The sequence below is a fragment of the Macaca nemestrina genome, chromosome 15, assembly GCF_043159975.1.
Source record: "Macaca nemestrina isolate mMacNem1 chromosome 15, mMacNem.hap1, whole genome shotgun sequence".
In the NCBI taxonomy this organism is placed as follows: domain Eukaryota; kingdom Metazoa; phylum Chordata; class Mammalia; order Primates; family Cercopithecidae; genus Macaca; species Macaca nemestrina.
In genome coordinates, this window is record NC_092139.1 from 84,567,645 (window position 1) to 84,587,154 (window position 19,510).

The following is a 19,510-nucleotide window of genomic DNA, read 5'->3' on the forward strand; positions in this document are numbered from 1 at the left end:
TCCTTCTTTCCTTCCTTCCTTCCTTCCTTCCTTCCTTCCTTCCTTCCTTCCTTCCTTCCTTCCTTCCTTCCTTCCTTCCTTCCTTCCTTTTTTCCTTTCTTTCTCCCTCTGTCACCCAGGCGGGAGCACAGTGGCACCATCTCAGCTCACTGCAGCCTCCTGAGTTCAAGAGATTCTCCTGCCTCAGCCTCCTGGGTAGCTGGGACTACAGATGTGTGCCACTGCACTCGGTTAATTTTTTATATTTTTAGTAGAGATGAGGTTTCACCGTGTTAGCCAGGATGGTCTTCATCTCCTGATCTCGTGATCCGCCTGCCTCGGCCTCGCAAAGTGCTGGGATTACAGGCGTGAGCCACCGCGCCCAGCCTTGAGTTTCTTGATACACCATTTGCTGTTAGCTTAAATTATGCCAACTACAGCCCAGGCTTAATTCAACATTTAAATAAGGTTCTGTGCACAATAATCCAACACAGTACTTCTGTTAACAGCTGCAACATTAGCTGTGTCTAGTTCATAAATAAACTGCAGTGACGCAAGAAAGACTCCGGTTGCTGGTTCCACGTTTGACTTGTAAACTTCCGTAATGGTCTTTGATCAGATGCCTAAGCTGCCAGAGCATCCCTTATGAATTAACCGGCCACTCTTTGGGAAGCTGCTTTTGTACCACTTCTGGTTCTGACCACCTTCTTCTCAAGTTGAGCGGTGCCTACTTCTGAAATGCCTGTGCAATGCTGAGTTTGTCACCAGTGAGTCTTCCCGAGGCAGGGAAGTCCTGCGGGACCAGTATGAGCCCTCCGTCAGGAAGAGGCTGTATAAATAGTGGGTGCTCACACTCTAGAGAAGGGGGTGGAGGAGAAGGGAAGTGTTGAGCCCCAGATGTGAACTCCTATTTTTGTTTCAGGGTAATTAATGTTTCCTTAAGTGAGCTAAGCCCTGGGCTCTTGGGCCTCTGGCTTTCAGGCCTGAATCAGCAATCTTTACGCAGGAGCTGGGGGTGGGGGAAAGGATTTTGTATTTCATGTCACCCCCAAATGAACGAAGTAGTATGAGAGCAGCACTTTCTGAAGCTTGGACTTGAGGCTGGAGAATGGGTTGTGGAAGGTGAAAACTTTCCTTTTAAAATCCTGGTGACTTGGGGAGAACTGGTCTCTGCCGAGTCTCTTGTTGCAGTCTAATGACTGCAGCTCTCCGGAGACGCGGTTGGATTGTCTGGTGTTGGTTTCTAGTTCTCTGCTGAGTGTTTGCGCGATTAGATGGTCTTGCCCCTGTCTGCTGTTCTGCCTTCCCTGTCTTCCCCTTCCCCCTTGGCCTCCTAAATTAGATACATTCCCCCTCTGCTCCCAGACGTCTCCATCTCCTCATCCCCTGACAGAGCAATCATTTATCAAGTTGTTTCACGCGTTGTCGGGAGGGGGGCCCTGGGGACTCAGTTTGTTTCGTCCCTTTGTTGAAGCTCCACGGGATCGGCCAGCTTAGTCTCCAGCCAACTGCTGAGAGTTGCCGGACTCCAGGAGCAAATGTTAAAGGGGCCGCCTTTCATCTACTTGCTGTGACTTCAACCTTCCTATTTAAATTCCAGCTTATTGGAACTCACATACATACACTTCCTCGACATGTTTTTGATCATATATTTCTTTTTCATTATGTACCTCCCCATCCATACCATCACCGAGGACCTGAAATAGATTTTTAATAATATATTACCGTAGACATATTTTGTAAGTAGGAGTTCCTGCTTTTTTATGACTTCTTTTTAGATATGCTTTGACTTATCAAGGTGTCACACTGTTCACTGTCTATAGAAATTTCTAAATAGTATAGGGATTTAGAAAAAGATTTTAAAAGTTTGTCAGACTTTAAAATGCAAGGTGAGTATCACTGCTTCTCAGTAGGAGTGATGCAGGTTTTCCAGTGTCTGTACAAAGATAAAAGGAAAAATTTCCTTCGACTTCAAGGATGTATAGTGTGAATGTTAACCAATGTTGACCATGAATTTGAAAGATGGATGTTACTTACTGTAACTTCATAGTTTAAAAGACAGTATTTCTTTTGTGGAGTAATAGAAATGAGACTTTAATGTTAATGAAAATTTTTTTCTGTGATCTAGGACTATTTCTCCCAATATTTTATTATGAAAACTTTCAAATAAACAGAAAAGTTGAAAGAATTGTACATGATATTTGGGGTTTTAAAAATGCATTTCTTTAGCAAGCTGAATATAACGTGCAGTAATATAGTACACTCTAAAGTTGTGCTTGGAAGCACAGTAACAACAAAAATGCCCCAGATGACATGCGTTACAAACAGAACATTTCTAAAACGAGTCCCTTTCAACCTGAACAGGGCTCAAAGCTGAGCCCAGAACCTAAAGTTGTGTAGTATTGAGTTTAGTGGGGAAAATGTTTTCCCTTCTCATCACATTTTCGGTTGAAAATATTTAATCACTTCGATGAGACTTGTCGACTGACAGGTAGTTTATAATGAGAGTAAATTGTCCTTAGTGCCATGATTTGGTTCCTGTATATGGAGTCTCTTAAAACAACTTAATTTAACATCAGAATGAGCCCAGAATGTTTTCCCTTAAGGCAAGCTTGTCCAACCCACCCACCCGCAGGCGGCCTGCAGCCTAGGATGGCTTTGAATGAGGCCAACACAAATTCGTAAACTTTCTTAAAACATTATGAGATTTATTTTTATTTTTTTGCAAAATTTTTAAAAAAACTCATCAGGTATCATTAGTGTTGGCGTAGTTTATGTGTGGCCCAAGACAATTCTTCTTCCAGTGTGGGCCAGGGAAGCCAAAAGATTGAACAACCCTGTCATAAGGTATGCCCTCATTATTGGGATGATTTCCAGCTGAAAAACTTCAGTGTGTTATTTCTTACTAATTTTTCACAATGAAACTTAATAAATTGTAATTGCTAAGAAAAAAGTTGTTTTCTTTTTTTCTTATATGAATACTGTTTGGCTGAATGTGGTGGCTCATGCACGGGATCCCCGCACTTTGGGGAAGGATCACTTGAGGCCAGGACTTGGAGACCAGCCTGGGCAACAGTGAGACCTCATCTCTACACATTATTTTTTTAAAAGTATATCTATATAAAAGCAAGAAGACCTTGCATTAATTCTGAAAATTAATGTGTACTACTTGCTAGGTATTTTTCTAGCAGTGAATAAAACACATAAAAATCCTTTTGGAACATGGATTCTATGGGATAAGAAAGACTCCCCCGCCTTTTTTTTTGTTTTGTTTTGGGTTTTTTTGGATGTTCCATATAGCTAGTATTGGCAAATTTTTTCTGTAAAGGGTCAGATATTAAATATTTTAGGCTTTGAGTGCCAGATAATTTCTGTTGTAGTTACTGAATTTACTACAAAAATGAACGGGCAAGGCTGTGTTTCAGTAAAGCTTTATTTATACTAACAGGTGGTAGACCATAGCTTACTAACCTCCTGCTCTAAGGCGTAAAAACACACGGACATGCAACAGATTTAACAAAAAAGTATTTGCAAAGCAGGTGACAGAGAGTTAATATTATAATAGACAAACAGCCCAGTGGAACAATGGGCAAAGGATATGAAAAAGAATAATCTTAATGACAAAAAAGAATAATCTTAATGACAAAAAAAAAAAAAAAAAACTGAAAAGATCTGACTGGCAAAAATCATTAAGTAATCTCTGTGCTTGGAAAGGAAAAGGAATCCTCTTATACGTTACTAACAAAAAGTTAGACTGATGCAGCCTTTTTGAAAAACAATCTGGTAATACCTATTAAAATTTAACTGTCTAATCCCTGTCTCTTGAAGTGAAGCTGGGACTTCTCTATTGATTATTGATCTGATATCTGACTTGAAGAAATGAGGGGGAAGGTTATATAGCATTATATAGCAAAGAGATGTAAGAAAACAAGAAAAACAATTTCAAGTCTCTGAACAGACTTATTAGAAACAGAAATTTGACTACCACCCTCTCGTCCCTCCCCCTCTGCTCCGTTCTCAACATGACAATTATATAATCATTACAGACATCCCCTGTTTTCTGGGACTTTTTTTTAGTAACCAAATGTTCAAAAAAGTATAGTGGCTTGTATCTGTTGATGATCATATTTCTAATGTCATGGGTATTCAGCTGACAGCTGACTGTCAGGTCTTATTAACACTTTTTTTGAGGGGGGTGGAGGAGGGTGATGGAATCTCGCTCTGTCCGGGGTGAAGTGCACCAAAGTGATCTCGGCTTACCCACAGCCTCCACCTCCTGGGTTCAAGTGATCCTCCTGCCTCAGCCTCCAGACTAGTTGGGATTACAGGTGTGCGCCACCACGCCCGGCTAATTTTTGTGTTTTTAGTAGAGGCGGGGTTTCGCCGTGTTGGCCAGGCTGGTCTTGAACTCCTCACCTCAGGTGATCCACCTGCCCCGGCCTCTCAAAGCGCGGGGATTACAGGCGTGAGCTACTGCGCCCGGCCTATTAACACATTAAAATGATGTGTGTTGAGGGAGCAAGTACTGGCTGTTGTTGGGAATCTGGGATGGCCCTAGATAGATCTTTCCTGCGCCAGATACAGGAGGAATATGATGGAAGGCAAAAGTGTGATAATACTGTACTAGGCTGATAATCTTAACACAGAGCCTTTTTTTTTTTTTTTTTTTTTTTTTTTTTTTTTTTTTGAGACGGAGTCTCGCTCTGTCGCCGGGGCTGGAGCGCAGTGGCCGGATCTCAGCTCACTGCAAGCTCCGCCTCCCGGGTTTACACCATTCTCCTGCCTCAGCCTCCCGAGTAGCTGGGACTACAGGCGCCTGCCACCTCGCCCGGCTAGTTTTTTGTACTTTTTTTAGTAGAGACGGGGTTTCACCGTGTTCGCCAGGATGGTCTCGATCTCCTGACCTCGTGATCCGCCCGTCTCGGCCTCCCAAAGTGCTGGGATTACAGGCTTGAGCCACCGCGCCCGGCCAACACAGAGCCTTTAAATTTTAGTTTAGCAGATAATATTTGTATTGTATGGCAATTTTAAACCACTCACCATGATTTGTATAGAATAATGCATCATTTATTCTAACGTGATGAAAGCTTTCTTTTAAAAAGTAGCTGGGGGAGATTGACTAGAGGTTAAATGGTTTCCCTGTGTCTTACTCTGTGGACCCCACCCCCTGTTTTTTGAATGAGTGAATGTTCTTCTTTTTTGAGGATATTGCCAAAGGACAATAAGTTATCTAGATGTCTCAGTCCTGGGGCTATGAATAGGTTGTTTTTCTAGTCTTAATAGATTATTTCTGGTTTGAAGAATTTTACATGGAAACAAGATTAAGAAAGATGATAAATAATTGTTTGACTTAAGTCCTTTATGAAACATAACTTTACAGAAATGTGATTAAGATGTATAACTCAACTTGTGGTAAGAATTTCATGGAACATGTTAAAGTATAAAATAAAGTTCCATAGGGAGGTGATACCACACACCATACTCTGTCTTACAATTTGTGTCTCTCACAAGGAGAGGATTCAGATGTTCTGAACATATTTCTCTGCAGGAAGGGGGTGGCAGTCCTGTTGACTTCATTTTCATTGACCATCTTCTTAGAATCAAACTCTTATCTTTTTGAAATTACACAAAGTTGGGAAGCTATTTACATTATTAACAGCTTTAGCTATTTTGAATTCAGAAGAAGCTGCAAGGAGAGAAAGACAGTTAGAAAAAGAACCCCAAAACAAGAGCATGTCACAGTAGAAAAGTTCCGTGTGAAAATCAGAATTTGGTCCCTTTCATAATATTCACTTTGGAGCTCTTGGGAATCCATGGTGAGGGAAGCTTGTTAAAAGTGCAGATGAGGCCAGGCGCGGCGGCTCACTCCTGTAACCCCAGAACTTCAGGAGGCCGAGGTGGGGGAGGATAGCCTGAGGTGAAGAGTTCTGGAGCAGCCTGAGTAACATAGTGAGACCCCCATTTCTACAAATAATGTATATATGTTAGTTGGGTGTAGTTGGTGCACATCTTGTACTAGGGAGGCTGAGGCAGGAGGATCACTTGAGCCCAGGAGTTCAAGGCTGCTGTGAGCTTTGATCACACCACTGGGTTTTTTTGTTTGTTTGTTTGTTTTATTTTTTTTTTTGAGACGGAATCTCTGTCACCCAGGCTGGAGTTCAATGGTGCAATCTCGGCTCACTGCAACCTCCAGCTCCCGGGTTCAAGCAGTTCTCTGCCTCAGACTCCTGAGTAGCTGGGATTACAGGCACTGCCACCACTGCCTGGCTAATTCTTGTATTTTTAGTAGAGATGGAGTTTCACCATCTTGGCCAGGCTGGTCTTGAACTCCTGACCTTGTGATCCACCCGCCTCGGCCTCCCAAAGTGCTGGGATTACAGGTGTGAGCCACCGTGCCTGGTCAGTTACTAGAAGGTATTAGTAATTCACAGGCTTCCATAGTGAGCCACGGTGCCTGGCCGATCACTAGATGATAATAGTAATAATCCACAGGCTTCCGTAGAATCATTCACATTTTTGCTTCATGTCTGAATCAGTCCTAGGTTGTTAATGGCAGTTTGTATTTGCATTTGTTTTATTTTTTTAAACTTTGTCTTGGAAGAAAACCCTTTCTTCTATTGGAATACCACCTTTTTCTATTCTTTCATCGGGCTTCATTTACTTGCTGTCCAGTCTGCCACTGGTATGTCCTGGTGTGTTCCTTTGTACTGTTTGCTTCTGAGCATCTCTTCCTGCCCTCTAGCTTGTTTTCTTGAAAAACAAACGAAACCTCTCACCAGCCATTCTACAAATCCTTGAATCCGTAATGCCCAGGAAAGCAAGGCAGGTAGAATGTTGGGCATCCAGTTAGAGCTGATGTGCTTTAAGGTAAATTTCCCGTTTTTAATTTTAACAGTTAGTATGTTGCTCTGGGCGATTTCTCTATTAAATTTCTGTTTGGCTGTAACTTGTTAGTAATTGTAGTAATATTTTACATAGTTTTATTATATGTGGAATTAATCTTAGAATATTCAGAAAGAAAAAGAGGACAGAATCCCTGTAAGCAACAGGAGTCTTAGAGACTGTCTGGGAGCCAAGGGCAGATGGTGGAAAGGCACCAACAGGGAGGAGACAAGATCATATTCAGTCCCAGGAGTTTACTCATCTCTAATTCTGACCCAGAAGAAGAGAGGAAAAAAAAGTTACTGCTTAAAGAGACTTTTTGGCAGGTCCTTTGACTCCGGCTTAGCAGCCAAAGTTCTTTGAGGTAGGCAGCGAGGATGGGCCTTTCTCTGCAGCAGCACCCCGCACCTTCACATCGCCTGTTCCGTGCACTGTTGTCTTTAGACTCCCCACTCCTCCTGATCTCCTTCCTGGTTTAGCCTACTTTATCTTTTTAGGTTACTTACCAGATTCCGGGAGGCATTGAGGATGTCAACTCTTAAGATCGGCCTGACAAGCTGAGGAGAGACATAAAAGTTAATAGAGGCACAGAGATTCAAACTAGGAAAACATTTTGAAATGTAGGACAGAAGAGAACAAAAGTAATGTAGCCATACTGTAAACAAGCAGAATGAGATGACTAAAGGCAAGGTTGTTTAGATAGTTCACCTTCTTTTTTGTTCCACTAAAACATTAATTAAACTCTATAGGCTTCACCCTTCCCCCCAGGTATTTGCATGTGCAGGCACACATACACGCTTCGCTGGTAGGACTGGCAGTGCACCCGGCCTCTGGTTAGTCGGTCTGTGGTCTCCCCTGGAGCTTAGTACAGTTCAGTCGTCAGCCTCTCTGTCAGGCCCTGGTGGTTTCTTTTCACAGTATACTTGCAAAGTTGATTGCAGACAGTGAAGCGTTTGCTGGCTAATGCAGATCGTGTTAATTCCTCAGCTGGCATCTGAAGCACCAGGTGACACATGAATAAGCAACTCTTTTAGGTTGTCCGGCTGGTAAGGAGTACTTAAAAATAGCCTTGGCCAGGTGCAGTGGCTCATGCTTGTAATCCCAGCGCTTTGGGAGACCAAGGCGGGCGGATCAGTTGAGGTCAGGAGTTCGAGACCAGCCTGGCCAACATCGCAAAACCCCATCTCTACTAAAAATACAAAATATTAGCCGGCATGGCAGTGCATGCCTGTAGTCCCAGTTGCTCAGAAGACTGAGGCAGAGAATTGCTTAAACTCGGGAGGAGGTTGCAGTGAGATCATGCCGCTACACTGTAGCCTGGGCGACAAAGTGAGACTCCACCTAAAAAACAAACAAACAAACAAAAACCTTGAACTACCACCATCAAGATTTCTCATGGAGAAGTCATACAAAATGAGAAATTGCAGTAGTATCCTGTTCACACCAAACTGAACCCTTCCTAGAACTAATCCTGAAAGAACTAGTCAGAGCAAGCTAAGGCTTAAACAGAAGTCTTTTTCTTCTACAGAAAATCAAAGGGTTAGTGAAAGCTTTCAGTAGGATCACCCTTGAGTTTACTGTGTTAATTACATCAGGACAGTAGCAGTTCTTTTCTTGTCTCTTCCTTCCTTTCCTTCCTTTCCTTCCTTTCCTTCCTTTCCTTCCTTTCCTTCCTTTCCTTCCTTTCCTTCCTTTCCTTCCTTTCCTTCCTTTCCTTCCTTTCCTTCCTTTCCTTCCTTTCCTTCCTTTCCTTCCTTTCCTTTCCTTTCCTTCCTTCCTTCCTTCCTTCCTTCCTTCCTTCCTTCCTTCCTTCCTTCCTTCCTTCCTTCCTCTCTCTCTCTCCCTCCCTCCCTCCCTCCTTCCCTCCCTCCCTTCCTTCCTTCCTTCCTTCCCTTTCCTTTCCTTTCCTTTCCTTTCCTTTCCTTTCTTTCCTCTCTTTTCTCTTTCTTTTTCTTTCTTTTTCCTTTTTTCTTTTTCTTTTTCTTTCAACGGAGTATCTCTTTCAGAGCCCAGGCTGGAGTGCAGTGGCGCGATCTCGGTTCACTGCAAGCTCCGCCTCCCAGGTTCACACCATTCTCCTGCCTCAGCCTCTTGAGTAGCTGGTACTACAGGCGCCCGCCACAACGCCCGGCTAATTTTTTGTATTTTTTTTTTTTTAGTAGAGATGGAGTTTTACCATGTTAGCCAGGATGGTCTCGATCTCCTGACCTTGTGATCCGCCCGCCTCGGCCTCCCAAAGTGCTGGGATTACAGGCGTGAGCCACCGTGCCCAGCCAGTACCAGTATTTTTCTAGGAAGGTGATACAGATAATAATCTGATAGCTACACTAAAAAGAATATTCCACACACACAAAAAACAAGTATCCTTACTATGAAAAAGAATGTGTGCTAATTTCTCTTTGAAGAACTGATTTGATCTTTGACTTCTCAAACAGCTAAAATTTTATTTTCCTCTTTATTTTACTACTTTTGTATCCTTAAATGCTTTTGAATACTATAATACATATTAACAATTTGGATTTGTTAGGCTATTCATATACCTCATATTAAGTTGTAAGTCTAATTGTCATATGTAAGGGAAGCATTATACTTCATGGCCCTTAGGTTATGACCCTATAGATGTTAATCTATAGGTTTTCATTTCCTTGAGAAGAATTTGATGCAGCCAGGTATGGTGGCTTATTGCCTGTAACCTCAGCACTTTGGGAGGCTGAGGTCAGAGGATTGCTTGGGGCCAGGAGACCAGTCTAGGTGACAGAGCAAGACCTTGCCTCTAGAAAATAGTAAATGAACTAATGAATTGGATGCCATAGCAGTGTAATTGGTTCAAGACCCTTGCTGTTCAAAGTGCAGTCATCTCTAGGTTTCCATGGGGGATTGATTTCAGGACCCCTGTGGATACGAAAATTCGTGGATGCTCAATTCCTTTATATAAAATGGTATAGTATTTACATATAACCTATGCACATCCTGCTCTTATTATTATTATTATTATTATTATTATTTGAGGGAGAGTCTCACCCTGTCTTCCAGGCTGGAGTACAGTGGTGCAGTCTTGGCTCCCTGCAACCTCTGCCTCCTGGGTTTAGGCAATTCTCCTGTCTCAGCCTCCTGAGTAGCTGGGACTACAGGCGGGCGCCACCATGCCTGGCTAATTTTTGTATTTTTAGTAGAGACAGAGTTTTGCCATGTTGGCCAGGCTGGTCTCGAATTCCTGACCTCAAGTAATCCTCTTGCTGCAGCCTCCCAAAGTGCTGGGACCCCGCACCTGGCCACTGCTGTATACTTTAAACCATCTCTAGATTACACAGTGCAAATGCTATATACATAGTTGTTACACCGTGTGATTTTTTATTTGTATTGTTTTATTCCAGAATGTTTTCTGTTCATGGTTGATTGAATCTGCTGACATGGACGCTGTGGATGTGGAGAGCGAACTGCACAGTTCCTGCATCAATGGTGTCAGCATCACCTAGGAGCTTGTTAGAGATACCTCACTCCAGACCTAGATGAATCAAAATAGCCATTAAAAAAAACTCAGCAGGTGGTTTCTGTGCACACTGAAAAGCACTGTTCTGGAGCAGTAGTTGTTTTATTTTAGCTACACTTAAAAATCCAAAGTCGGGTGTTGTGGCACATGCCTGTAGTCCCAGCTGTTAAGGAGGCTGGGGCAGGAGGATTGAACGAGCCTGGAAGCTATGATTAGCTATGATTGTACCATGTCCGGAGTTGGTTCGTTCCGGTGGGTTCTTGGTTTCACTGACTTCGAGAATGAAGCCATGGACCTTCACGGTGAGTGTTACAGCTCTTAAAGGTGGTGCGGACCCACCGGGCGCGGTGGTCATGCCTGTAATCCCAGCACTTTGGGAGGCCGAGGCGGGCGGATCGCGAGGTCAGGGGATCAAGAGACCATCCTGGCTAACACGGTGAAGCCCCGTCTCTACTGAAAATACAAAAAATTAGCCAGGTGTGGTGGCAGGCACCTGTAGTCCCAGCTACTCAGGAGGCTGAGGTAGGAGAGTGGCATGAACCCGGGAAGTGGAGCTTGCAGTGAGCCGAGATCCTGCCACTGCACTCCAGCCGGGGTGATAGAGCGAGACTCCATTTCAAAAAAAAAAAAAAAAAAAGAACGAACGTGGTGCAGACCCAAAGCAGCAAGATTTATTGTGTGAAGAGCGAAAGAACAAAACTTCCACAGCCTGGAAGGGGACCTGAGTGGGTTGCTGCTGCTGGCTGCGGTGGCCGGCTTTTATTCCCTTATTTGGCCCTGCCCGTGTTCTGCTGATTGGTCCATTTTACAGAGTGCTGATTGGTGCCTTTACAATCACTTAGCTAAACACAGAGCACTGATTGGTGCGTTTTTACAGAGCACTGATTGGTGCGTTTGTAGTACCACTGCACTCTAGCCTGGGCAACAGAGGAAGACAAGACCCTGTCATTCATTCATTCATAAATAGTAATTAATAAAATCACATACGAATAATAAAATAAAATCACATATCATGCCTGAGTCTTATCCCCAGAGACTTAAAAAAGAAAAAAGCGGTGTGGGGGGGCGGAGCTTAGTTTACTCATTAGGATCTAAAAAGTTCTCCGTGGCAGTTTTAGTGTGCAGCCAGGATTGAGAACCATTGTTCAGAGCTGTGTTGTGCAGTGTATTAGCCACTGGCTGCTAGGTAAGTTTACCTTACTTTATTTATTTATTTTTATTTATTATTTATTTTTTTGAGACGGAGTCTCGCTCTGTCGCCCAGCCTGGAGTGCAGTGGCACAATCTCGGCTCACTGCAAGCTGTGCCTCCCGGGTTCACTGCCTTTCTTCTACTGCAGCCCTCTGAGGAGCTGCGACTACAGGCGCCCGCCACCACGCCCGGCTAGTTTTTTAACTTTTTTTTTTTTTTTTAGTAGAGACGGGGTTTCACCGTGTTAGCCAGGATGATCTCCATCTCTGACCTTGTGATCCACCCCAAAGTGCTGGGATTAGAGACGTGAGCCACCGCCCCCGGCCAGTTTACCTTACTTTAAATAAAATGTAAAGATTAGTTCTCTAGCCATGGTAGCCACATTTTAAGTGTTTTTTTGTTTTGTTTTGTTTTTGTTTTTAAGTGGCCATGTGGCTGGTGGCTGCTGTGTTGGGCAGTGCAAATAGAGAACAGGTACAGGTCCATTAGAGCAATTTCCATCTTAATACTTTGAGATAATGTTGGGTAACATAATATTTTAGAGAGTTTTAATTTAAGGAATGGATTTACACTATTTTTAAATAGTTTTCTGGGGAAAATACAAATCAATGTTTAGATACTGGGAGATGAATAGAGACTGCAAGTAACGTCTGTATTTTAGTTAAATTTCCTTTTCATGTCAGATAGTAATCACTATACTTTTACCACATGTAATTAGCTCAAATGACCAAGATGTGAGATGTGTGTACTAGACGTCCATGACTAAAAACTGGTTGGATATGCTACTTTTAGCAAATGAAACAGGTGGGCTAGTAAGAACAATCAGGGCAGAGTAAATAGTCTAGTTTCAACTTTGTTGTGTTATGGTTCTTTTATCATTAAGTTAGGTTTTTGTAAACATAATTAATATAATTTATCGCATATGATGCATGGAAAGAAGTAACGTAATGGAAGGTAACTTCGACATCAAATAGCAATAGTTACCTCCATTTGTTATGTGACCTTTGGTTTTTCCTGATGAATTCCCATTTTTGCATTTATCTCATAGTATTGCTGAGGATTAGTGAAATTGTTTACATCTAAGTCACTGCTTTATACACGGTAGGTTTTCCATAAGAGACAGCCCATATTATCAGCGATGTATTTGCACTTTGGGATCTAAATAGATCTGCTTGGGATCCTCTGGCCCCATCCGCTGCTGTTTTCCTTTGTCCAGCTTAAGTCTGCTGTCTTTTTCTGTTGATTCCTTATTGCCAAATCAGTCAGCTTTCATCTTGAACTCTGTAGCACTTAAATGTAATAGTGGATCCTGGATTCCCAGGTGCTCTCCACCTAATGCTATCAGTCCTTCTTCTGTTCTTCTTTCTCCTTTTCAGATTCCTTTTTTTTTTTTTTTTTTTTTGGAGATGGAGTCTCGCTCTGTCACCCAGGCTGGGGTTCAGGGGCACGGTCTGACTCACTGCACCCTCTCCCTCCTGGATTCAAGTGATTCTTCTGCCTCAGCCTCCTGAGTAGCTGGGATTACAGGCGGCAACTACCATGCCCGGCTAATTTTTGTATTTTTAGTAGACATGGCGTTTCACCATGTTGGCCAGGCTGGTCTTGAACTCCTGACCTCAAGGGATCTGCCTGCCTCTGCCTCCCAAAGTGCTGGAATTACAGGCGTGAGCCACCACCTCCCACCTCTTTTATCCCCCATTTAAATGATAATGTTCTTTTTTCACCCCAGAGTGGTAAAACCTCTGAAAATGCAGCAGAGGACCCTGGCTTGAATACCAACTCTGTCCCCCGTGCTTTACACTTCTTACTGGATGCCTTCACCTGTTTGTCTGTTTGTTTCTTGGACACTTAGGGGAAATCCAGACCCCCACACCAGCTGTTCCACCTGGCTCCACTGTCTTGGTAGTTGGCACCACTATTCACCTAACTAAGACAGAGTCTCAGGAGTTGGCCCATTTTTTTCAGTTCCACACATCTAATTGGTAACCAATTCTTTTTTTTTTTTTTTGAGATGGAGTGTTGCTCTGTCGCCCAGGCTGGAGTGCAGTGACCGGATCTCAGCTCACTGCAAGCTCCGCCTCCCGGGTTTACGCCATTCTCCTGCCTCAGCCTCCCCAGTAGCTGGGACTACAGGCGCCCGCCACCACGCCCGGATAGTTTTTTGTATTTTTTTTTAGTAGAGACGGGGTTTCACCGGGTTAGCCAGGATGGTCTCGATCTCCTGACCTCGTGATTCGCACATCTCGGCCTCCCAAAGTGCTGGGATTACAGGCTTGAGCCACCGCGCCCAGCCTGGTAACCAATTCTTGTTTCTTGTTTTTTTTTTTTTTTTTTTGAGACGGAGTCTCGCTCTGTCGCCCAGGCTGGAGTGCAGTGGCGCGATCTTGGCTCACTTCAAGCTCTGCCTCCCGGGTTTACGCCATTCTCCTGCCTCAGCCTCCCAAGTAGCTGGGACCACAGGCGCCCGCGACCACGCCCAGCTAATTTTTTTGTATTTTTAGTGGAGACGCGGTTTCACCGTGTTAGCCAGGATGGTCTCAGTCACCTGACCTAGTGATCCACCCGCCTCGGCCTCCCAAAGTGCTGGGATTACAGGCGTGAACCACCACGTCCGGCCCAACCAATTCTTATTTCTTAACATTTTTGACCTGTTCTATACTTCAGTGTCTGGACACTTACAGTGGTCTGATAAGTTTCTGCCCCTGAAATGTCAGTCACTCCATTGTAGGCCCACAGGGCCCTGAGTGATACTTCCTTTCATGCATGTAACCACATTCTTATCAGGTGTGGTTCCTTGAGGACAAGGATCTTGTCCAGGCAGCACGGCAGCATGCCAGCTAAAGGAATGAGTAAACTGATGGTACCCCCAAACGCAGGAGTTTGGTAATAAACAGATTCTTCTGGCTTTAAGGAATGAGAACAGTAACTAGCAAGTAGGAGTGGTTGAACTTGCCCTTTTAGCCTTCTGAATTTCCTCTCCTTTTCTCACAGGGAATTTGAATAGTCTTAAGTTTTAAATATATGTGGAAATAGTTTAGATTCATTTGAGGAAAAGTAATTTGTTATTATTTAAAATTGGATTTTAATGGGAAAAAGTGATACATTAACTTTTTGTTATTGCTGTTTTAGATGGAGTCTCGCTCTGTTGCCCAGGCTGGAGTGCAGTGGCACAATATTGGCTCACTGCAACCTCCACCTCCCATGTTCAAGCAATTCTCCTGCCTCAGCTTCCTGAGTAGCTGGGGCTACAGACGCGTGCCACCACGCCCGGCTAATTTTTGTATTTTTAGTAGAGACAGGCTTTTGCTATATTGGCCAGGCTGGTCTCAAACTTCTGACCTCATGATCCGCCCACCTCGGCCTCACAAAGTGCTGGGATTACAGGCGTGAGCCACTGCACTTAAAACATTGAAACAGTATAAAACCTATGCAATGAAAAGATCTCCTGGTTAACCTGTCTTTCCACAAATAATCTGTGCATATACAACCATTATGTGTATGGATGTATTTCCTTCTATTTAGTAATAGTACGTTACTCCATCAGTTTGGTTTCCCCAACCTCTAATCCAGTTTTATCCGTTATCATAAATGGCATCCTTCAACTGAAATTTTGCCCACACAGAAACTTTAATCTTCCTAGCTCTCTGCTTTTCTTTCACCTTGCTCCTTACCACTTGGTTTTGCTGTCAGCACAGATCTTGAATCTCATCCCTGCTACCATTCTAGTCCAGACCATCCTCATCTCATATCTGGATTATTGCAGTTCTCTTCTTACTGGTCGCTCTGCTTTTCGTTGCCCCTTCTATTCCATGCACGACCAGCAGCTAGAGTAATAGTCATGTCAGAGCCTCACCTGCTTATAAGCGTTCCCACTCCGTGTCAAAGAGGACAGACTTGGTGCCATGGTTTACACATCTATCTCTGTGATTTGCCCCCGGCCAGCTTCATCTACCTGAAAGGAAGAAGCTTAGGCAAAATTAATTTAAGTAGAGAGTTCCTGTGGGCCAGGCTTGAGGATTGCAGCCTGGGAGCATAGACTCAAGTTACCCTGAATCTGCATTTCAATTGGCAGCCATTACGGGTAGATTTTCAAAGGCGGAAAGGGAGACCGGGAGTGGGACTGATACAAAGTGGTTTGTCAGGAATTCTCTTTGGCTTTACAAAAATAACTGATTCGAGATTGGTTGTACATTGTGTGGTGAAGGTAGCATTATTAGGTTAATTTATATGAATACCTACTTGTGGCTATGGCAAGCAGTTTCGAGATGATTGCATAGCTCAAGGGGGAGCTAGGACGAGATTGCAATCTCATTTTAGTGTCTCTCTCGGCCTGAAAATTTAGAAGGACTCACATTCCTTAGATAAGAGTTCTTTTCTTTTCTCAGTTCCATAGGGCTTGCTCCACTCCAGCCTCACAGGACTCTTCCGTTCCTCGGAGCACCAGAGCCCAGGGCTTTTCAAAGGTGATTTCCTTTACCTGGAAAGTTCCTTCCAGTGTATGGCTGGCTGCTTCACATCCTGAAGGTCTCAAATTAAATATCATCGCAGCAAAGCATCCTTCGCCAGTTACACTCAAATTACCCAGATGATTTGCATTAAAATCCATTAGGGATAGAGCAGTGAGCCAGAGTTCCTGCCCTTGGTGTATATGAACACCATGGCATTTCATACCTATCTTTTAGTTCAAAGAAGAAGAGTAAATCATGCAGCTGTCTCAAAATAATGGCAGTTTTAGCTTGATGAAACAAACGTGAAGGACTTGAGGCCTGGTAGTGGACTGACAGGGAGTTTAGTGGGCCTGATGTCAGTCAAGGGAAATAGTAGGAATTAGTACCCTAAGTTTTGGGACATCAGATCACTTAGGACCTTACAAGCTATGATAGAAGTTTGAATTTTAATTAATTAATTATTTTTGAGACACAGTCTGACTCTTTCACCCAGGCTGGAGTGCAGTTGCACAATCTCTGCTCACTGCAACCTCTGCCTCCTGGGTTCAAGTGATTCTCCTGCCTCAGCCTCCGGAATAGTTGGGATTACGGGTGTGAGCCACATGCCAGACTAATTTTTGTATTTTTAGTAGAGACAGGGTTTCACCATGTTGGCCAGAGCTGGTCTCAAGCTCCTGGCCTTAAGTGATCCACCCGCCTTGGCCTCCCAAAGTACTGGGATTACAGGTGTGAGCTGCGAGCTGCCACTCCAGGCTGAATTGTATTCTGAGTAGTGGCAGTCTTTTCAAAGGATCCCTCTGGTTTGTGTGGAGAGAATAGACCATCAGGTATAAGAAGGAGAATAGGGGAAAAAATGCCGTAGTTGAAGTAGAGGTAATGAAAATCAATCTCTTGAAGGTGGATTTGCTGGACTGGGGATATGGCATGAGAGAGAAGAGTTAAGGTGATACCAAAGCTTTTGAGCTGAGCAGCTGAAAGAATGGAGGTGCAGGTACCATAGACCGAGATGGGGAAGACTAAGGGAGGAATACTTGTGGAGTGAGTAGTATCTGTATTTGGGTTTTGGAAACAGTAAGTTTTATATTTTTAGTAGGCATTGGTTATTGAGTAGGAAGCTGCATATATGGAGTCTAGAGTTCTAAGCTGGGAGGGTAAGTTTGGAGCCTTCAGAGTATAGCTGGTTCTTCAAGCGCTGAAGAGAGGTGAGATCACTAGGGAGAAAGAAAGGAAGAGGTCACTCATCACACTTTGCTCACTTTTTAAAAACTGGGTTTTTAAATGTCTGTGTTCCTCATTAGCAGTAAGCCCTGTGGAAGCAGGAGCGTTTCTCATTGACCACCATGTCATTGACCACCGTCTCACTGACTTTCTCATTTATGAAACATCATAGACAGGCAAATGTTTATCGGATATTTATTCAAATATAGGAATCTTTCCCCTCACACCTCATGACTGCATTGCGGTACATTGTATGAATATACCATAATTTTACCTGTGGCTGTATATTTAGGTCTTTTCATGCAGGCTAAAAAAATATGTATGGGCCGGTCGTGATGGCTTACGCCTGTAATCCCAGAACTCTGGGAGCCAAGGCCGGTGGATCACCTGAGGTCGGGAGTTTAAGACCAGCCTGACAAATGTGGAGAAACCCCGTCTCTACTAAAAATACAAAAATTAGCCGGGCATGGCGGCACATGCCTGTAATCCCAGCTACTCGGGAAGCTGAGGCAGGAGAATTGCTTGAACCTGGAAGGCTGAGGTTGTGGTGAGCCGAGATCGCGCTATTGCACTCCAGCCTGGGCAGCAAGAGTGAAACTCTGTCTCAAAAAAAAAAAAAAAAATAGTATGAATATATTTAGAGTAGTATGTGCATTTGAAAAATTAATAAGTGTTGTCAACTTCCCTTAGGGTTTATACCATTTATGAGGGTGTCCGTTTCCTTAAAATTTGGCCACTACAGGATGATCTAGTTTTCATCCAGAATATTTTATTACTGTATATAAAAAGGATCCATCAACCCTAAATTCTCCTTCCCATTAATGATACCAACATGACTGGCACAAGAATTATATTTTGGTTTTAGAAACTTTTTCTTGATAGGAATTTTATACTTTGATAAGTTTTGTGTGAAATTTCACATTCCTGAACATTTTAAATGAGTGAAGGTCATGTAAGAGTTGTGTCTGGTCTTCTCAATCTGGGGTCATAAAGGGTTTGTGTTAAGAATCGCTTACTTAGGCCGGGCGCGGTGGCTCAAGCCTGTAATCCCAGCACTTTGGGAGGCCAAGACGGGCGGATCACGAGGTCAGGAGATCGAGACCATCCTGGCTAACACGGTGAAACCCCGTCTCTACTAAAAAAATACAAAAAACTATCCGGGCGAGGTGGCGGGTGCCTGTAGTCCCAGCTACTCGGGAGGCTGAGGCAGGAGAATGGCGTAAACCCCGGAGGCGGAGCTTGCAGTGAGCTGAGATCCGGCCACTGCACTCCAGCCTGGGCGACAGAGTGAGACTCCGTCTCAAAAAAAAAAAAAAAAAAAAAAAAGAATGCTTACTTAGGTCCCAGGTGTCAGCTTGTCCAAGTGCTGCCTTTCCACTTACCAGCACTGTGCACTCAGAAGTGCACCTCTGTCTTTTTTTACCTTATTTGCAAAATGGACCAATGAATGTAAAGAGTTTAGCACAGTGTCTAGCACGTAAGAGCTCAATACAAATTAGTTAATATTAGCCAGGTATGGTGGCCCGCGCCTGTAGTCCCAGCTACTCAGGAGGCTGAAGTGGGAGGATTTCTTGGGTCCAGGATTTTGAGACTGCAGTGAGCCATGATCTCACCACTGCACCCCAGCCTGGATGACAGATGAGACCCTGTCACAAAAAACTGCAGCTGGCCGGGCGCGGTGGTTCATGCCTGTAATCCCAGCACCATGGGAGGCCGAGATGGACACATCATGAGATCAGGAGATCAAGATCATCCTGGCTAACACGGTGAAACCCTGTCTCTACCAAAAAATACCAAAAAATTAGCCGGATGTGGTGGCGGGCATCTGTAGTCCCAGCTACTCCTAAGGCTGAGGCAGGAGAATGGTGTGAACCTGGGAGGCAAAGCTTGCAGTGAGCCCAGATCTCACCACTGTACTCCAGCCTGAGCGACAGGCTGGGCGACTCGGTCTCAAAAAAAAAAAAAACAAAACCAAAAAAAAAAACAAAACACCTGCAGCTGGGCAGGCCTGAGTCAGCAGGGAGAAAACAGGTCTGTTGCCCTTGATGAGCCTGTACAAATACATATTAGTATTTATTTATTTATTTATGTTTTGAGACAGAGTCTCGCTCTGTCACCCAGGCTGGAGTGCAGTGGCCGGATCTCAGCTCACTGCAAGCTCCGCCTCCTGGGTTTACGCCATTCTCCTGCCTCAGCCTCCCGAGTAGCTGGGACTACAGGCGCCTGCCACCTCGCCCGGCTAGTTTTTTGTATTTTTTGCTAGAGACGGGGTTTCACCGTGTTAGCCAGGATGGTCTCGATC

At 43.9% G+C, this 19,510-nt stretch overlaps 1 protein-coding gene and 1 long non-coding RNA gene across 6 annotated transcripts in view; both read left to right on the forward strand.

Moving 5' to 3' along the window:
• Positions 1-19,510, forward strand: part of LOC105480758 (CECR2 histone acetyl-lysine reader) — a 202,062-nt gene that overhangs the window by 72,159 nt on the left and 110,393 nt on the right. The window lies entirely within an intron of this gene.
• LOC105480756 (uncharacterized) lies at positions 4,962-15,746 on the forward strand. Its single transcript, XR_011613865.1, has 2 exons — positions 4,962-5,928; positions 10,236-15,746. It is a non-coding gene; the product is annotated as an uncharacterized lncRNA (long non-coding RNA).